Source organism: Apteryx mantelli, chromosome 4, assembly GCF_036417845.1.
Source record: "Apteryx mantelli isolate bAptMan1 chromosome 4, bAptMan1.hap1, whole genome shotgun sequence".
In the NCBI taxonomy this organism is placed as follows: domain Eukaryota; kingdom Metazoa; phylum Chordata; class Aves; order Apterygiformes; family Apterygidae; genus Apteryx; species Apteryx mantelli.
In genome coordinates this window covers 11,416,122-11,422,121 of record NC_089981.1, presented here as the reverse complement: position 1 = coordinate 11,422,121, position 6,000 = coordinate 11,416,122, and positions in this window count along the sequence as shown.

Genomic DNA, 6,000 nt, shown 5'->3' with positions numbered 1-6,000 from the left:
AGGCACTCTGGATCTCATACATACAAACAAGGAAGGACTGATTGGAGATGTGGAAGTCGGGGGCAGTCTTAGCTGCAGTGACCACAAAATGGTGGAGCTGAGGATCCTGTGAGGAGGGAGCAGAGGGCAAAAGGCAGGATCAATACCCTGGGCTTGAGGAGAAGAGAATTTGGCCTGCTCGGGAAGGATTCCATATGTTATGGTCCTGGAGGGAAGAGGGGTCCAAGACAGCTGGCTGATATTCAAGGATCACCTCCTCCAAGCTCAAGAGTGGTCCATTCCAACAAGCAGGAAATCAAGCAAAGGTAGCAAGAGGCCTATGTGGATGAACAAGGAGCTCCTGGCTGACCTCAAACCTAACAAGGAAGTGTACAGGAGAGATTGCCAAGGACTGCAAGAGAGCAAACGCCCCTGCTACCTTCAAGAAGGGCAAGGAGGAGGATTCAGGGAACTACAAGCCAGTCAGCCTCACCTCAATCCCTAGGATGGTGATGGAGCAACTAATCCTGGACATCATTTCCAGACATGGGAAGGAAAGGTGATAGGCTGGAGGTAGACAGGATGGCTTTATGAGGGGAAAACTCTGCTTAACAAAGCTGCCAGCCTGCTCTGAGGAGATGATTGGCTTGGCGGGTGAGGGGAGAGGAGAGGTACTTGTTTACCTCAGTTGCAACAAGGCTTTTGACACAGTCTCTCATGACATCCTGCTAGAGAAACTGATGAAGTTCAGGCTAGATAGGTGGACAGTGACAGCTGACATCAGGGCATCCTTTCCACCTGTGTTTCTCAGGCTGTGGATCAAGAGATTTAGCATGGGGATGACATCATATAAAATAGTGCTCCAATTTTGCCTTGCCATTGTGAGCTGTTGCACTGAGGTTGAACATAAACGCAACTAGCTGTTGCGTATAGCACGCTGACTGCTATCAGATGGAGAAATTATTTTCTGTGAGCTGATAGCATCCTCAGGATGCTTTGAAAGCCCCCTGCAGTGTGCTTAGATGCCACTGAAGATTTTCAGTATTTTACGTTATGCATTTTGTTTGCACTGTCAGCCTGAGGAGCGGAATATATTGACTCTGATTTGGATGTTTCCCTCTAAACTAGAGAGACAGAAGAACCTTTAGATGGTGATTCATTTCATTCTTGGAGAATTATCTTAATATACAGACAGTATTTATTAAATATGGTGGATATAAATAAACAACAAGAGTAAAACTACTTGGAAAGCAGGCATGTAATGGAAGAAGTTTCTAAGTCCTTTGCGTCACTGGCCTTTCATTCCATAGATAGGAAATCCATAGGGGTTTACAAGTGATTGGTCTAATATCCGACAGCAGAGCAGAGAAGAAAACAGAGGTGTACTACACGACATTCTACAACATGCCCCTTTTGTCTCTTCCACCTATGATTTAGTTGCAAAAGGTTTGAGAAAAGACTTCTGTCGCGAAAGGAGTGATGCACTTCCCTCGTAAGAGGGAAGCAGCACTACGTTTACTGCAGTAAGACAGCAACTTAACAAAGTTCAGTCGTAAATAAGAACAATTTAACGAGGTTCGATTGGCAAGGTTCTCTCAATTATTTACTGCATGAAGGACAGGGTCAGATGCGTGTGCAATGGAGACCCTCCCGTTGAGTCACGAGGTCCAGACTGGACCCCCTTGCTTTCTAAACTCCTTTGGAGAGGAGCCCAGGTGCAGCTGGATCCAGTCCTAGTCCCAGACTTGGTCAACGGTTCATATCTAAAGGAGTGAGTGCAAAGGGAACCCTCCTGTTGAGTCACAAGATTCAGACTGGACCCCCTTGCTTTCTAAACTCCTCCGAAGAGAAGCCTAGGTGCGGCAGAATCCAGTCCTGGTCTCAGACTTGGTCAACGGTTTATGTGTAAGGAATTAGGTGTGCTATCAGTCAGGGATATAACTCAGGAAAGTTTTGCGAAGTTCACAAAAGTTCAGCATGCTGTTGATCACTTACCGAGGATCTGTGGCGGGTAAGGAATCTCTCAGCCTCGAGGAGTGACCTTGAGAGGCGCTCCTACTCAAAAGGAGGTTCTGCAGTGCAGCCCACTGCTGTGCAGGAGAGCTCAGTGGGCTCTGGGCTGCCCCCTGTTTATGGGGGGGGAGATGATTGACTCATGGTCGTATTTGCATGCTAGACAGGTCTTAGCTGGTGCATGCTCAACTAGCCCCTACATACGTGCTGTTTACAGGGAGGTCAGGTTGAGGGGGAGAGAGCACATCAGTGGGGGCAGAAAGGAGCACACTGTCACAACTTCTTTCCTTGGTCCACTCACTCTTAAACTGTATATGAGGCAGAGAAGAAGAGTCAGAAAAGTTTCTTGCATCTCTGAATTTTGCATTTTCCTGTATAATCCCACAAGGCTTTCAGGGTGCTGCAGTCTGGTTGCATCTCTGCATGCTGCTCTTAGTAGGGCTATTGTTTCTACAGAACCAATCTCCTTCCAAAAAAACCCAGTCTTCTAGATCAGGTATTCAAACAGACAGATATCCATGCTAAACCCAACAGAAGCAGCAATGACCAAACCTACCTCAAGCACAAAGAAGCTAATCCCTACAGCTTCTAAAGGCCTTGGCCTCTGCTCCCAGCAGAGATTTTTTTTTTTTTTTTAAACCCATTACATCAGGATTTCCTTGACAGTGCTGTCCATTCCCACTCTCAGACACCTGTCTGATATACAGTTCAAAGTCACCTGCATATCATTTTGATTAGAAAGAGGCTGTTGGAAACAGCTAACGTTTGCTCAAGCTTTTATCTGCTGTGAAATAGTTTGTGGCCAAAACAATGACACACACATATCATTTTAAAATATTATTAAACCTAGTTCCAGACCTTTCACAACAGCTCAGTCTTAGATGCTTTAAAGAAACTCCTTCTCAGAATATTCTTTTCAGAAGAAAGAGTTTTAGGAAGTGTAGTGCCTTATGCTGGTCATCCATCTGGGTTAATATTCATTTTGAAAATCTTGATTAATGAGAAAAGATATGTTTGTCCAGTCCCCAGCTGTCTGCCTCATTTCCCAACTCGGAAGGAAATGTTTGGAAATTCATGGTCATTAACTTGCCTGTAGCTTTTGGAAACATCTGAAGTGTTTTTTGATGGTGTAGCTACAGAAAACTTTTCCATAGTATTCAGACAGTGCTAGTTTAGTCCACAATTCGTAAGAGATTCCTTCCATTTATAGAGGTAGTAAACGTTGTTGGTGACTGCACAGCCTGTTGGTACCAGAAGCAATGATCTGGTTGCCTCAGTTTGTTGGTGAATATTACATTGGTATGACCTTACTGAAAAGGGTAAGAAAGGGTCTTCCAGCTGTCAATGCAGACTATTGTTCCCCAAAACTATGAGAGTATAGCATGGCTCACATCCAAATGGGTCAGTCCTCTTCTCCCATTTACCACTTCAGAAGGGGTTAGCCATGGGCAAACTATTAATGAGCAGTCACCCGGCACTGTATCCTGCCATTGTCTTGGGGGTAGAGGGGGGAGGGAAAGAGATAGATGGACATGGATTTGGTGCATGCCAACGCTGTGATAGGCTCTGTATTATTTAAGTAGTGACAGTCATACCAAACCAGTTCTGGAGACAATGCCCTGCTGGTTTTTATTTAACTGCAGATGTAGGAATTGCCTAGTTCGGACCCTGAAATTACGCATCCGTGCCTGGCTCCAAGGCTCTTTTTCAGCTGAGAGAAAAGGTGCTATGATGGTGCAGTTCATCTGGCGTAGGAGAAATATTTACTTTGGGATGGGATGAATGCCAATTCTTGATTTCTCTTCACCTGCTGCACAGGGAACTGCACAGAAAGCCCTGGTACAGATGCCTCACCTGCACTGTTTCCCATCAATCCCATCCATAACAACTCTGCTGTGATGTCAACATGAGAACAGAGGTACCTCCTCCCTCCACCCCCCCCCCCCCAAAAAAAAAGCTTCATGAAAAATTCATGGAGGCATTTACCAACTTCTTAAAGCCTGGCTTTGGAATTTAAATGGTTTGGGATAGGAATGGACAATCATGCTATTTTTAAAGTTGTTGAAATATACTTTAAAAAAAATCAGAAAATGCATTATGAACCCCTTGTCAACATGATGACCCACAGCTGAAGGTGAACAAAACTTAAACTACTTTCATACTTTCACTGGTTTACTGTTAAGAATGTACATTCATTAGCACTGAGAGCTGAGTTCCAGCAGGAAACAGTCATTAGCTTAGCCTTTACAGAAAGGCAGCAACCACAATAAAAGGCCCCTGAGAAACACATCCTTGACACTTGGTTTCAGTACAGAGCAGTGTGCAAACAACAAAGTCCTCTCAATTATTCTGCACCAGGCACCACAGCTGGAATGCCATGCCACAGTGCTTTAACAAACCTGAGGTCTATCTCCAGCCATGAGCATTCATCATCCCAGCACAGAAGCATAGTTAAGATGCACCCAGATTTATCACCACAACACGCACACCCAGGAGTCTGCACAGCACTCTGCCTCTTACCAGAGCCAGTCCAGTGAAGGGCCATGAACTGATTAAGGCACTGGAGCATCTCTCTTACAAAGGGAGGCAGAGGACTGTTTAGCCCAGAGAAGAGAGGGCTCATGGTGGGGGATCTTATGGATGTTTATAAATATCTGATGGGAAGGTGTGAAGAAGATGGAGCCAGACTCTTCTCAGTGGTGCCCAGTGACAGGAAAACAGGCAATGGGCACAAACTGAAGCTCAGGGAAGGGATGGTGTACCCAGAATGCATTTTGTTCTTTTGGCTTTATCTGGGGGGATACAAAATGGAATATAATCCAGTATCTGATAAAAGACTACACTTCTTCCTACAAATTTTGCCCTGTAGACTTTCATAACAACGGTATTATCACTTTTAGGATCTACTCAGACATTTAATTTTTTCCCCTCTCCCAGTGCATAGAAGTCTAGGCAGACTTGGCGTTGAAGGATCTTTCCGTATACCTTGCATTACTATATTAAACAGTACCTCAGTACTTGCAGGAATGACTTACACACTGGTTCTATAGCGAGAGCTCGCAAGAATATTCTAGCTGAATCTTATGCAGGAAATTCTTTACTGATAACCATTCTAGCAATTCATTACTATGATCAGCTATGATTTTGTATAGGCCCTCCAGAAATGACAAAAGGTAAACCACTTGTGAAATCCATGCGCTACTTGAAGTGCATGTGTAGCCAGGCATAAGAATGAACACAAATTACCAGCACTACTTCAGAGAACATCAAAAAATCCCACTCTTGTTCCAGGAAGCATCCATGCATTTATTTATTGTAATGCCACTTTCCCTCTGGATGCACAGCTTGGTGTATATGTTACTGTTCCAACACTACCAACCAATAACTTTTGCAGTGTTAACGTGGATAATATTGTTGATCAATCACTCCTAAAGCCTCTTCTCTATGTTTGCAGTGTGTGCCTCTTACAAAATTAAGACTCCCATGTATATGTTAGAAGATATGCTGGTATTCTCCAAGGATTACCAAACACAGGTCTACCTTATGCAATGCTTGCATAGACCTTCGGCTGGAATAAATGCATGAGGTCGAGTTCTCTTTGTGGGTACTGCAGTAAGCCCCAGGACCATCAGAAATCATGTATCCCATGAAGTTTTGAAACAGAGAATGGAGCTAATCATTAGGTAATAAACCCAACAGATGCCAGAAATGGACACAGTGAACAGATACATTTCATGTATGCCTAGGAGTAGAACTAGGGCTGTGCCCTTCCGTCTTCCCAAACTGGCTTAATGTGCTCTCCACTAGCTGAAAACTTTCCGAGTTACCCATCTTTTGTTGGACAGCCACAAGAGGGCAATACTTCATACAAAATCTCTCTGTGATACACGGCTCCAAAATACAGTGCTGTACAGACAGCCAAGTGACGATGTGCTAATACTAGCCAAACGAATGGACCTCCTGCCTGTGAGATGCTCCCTTTCTGGAACTTCTAACCTGAGACCTTAC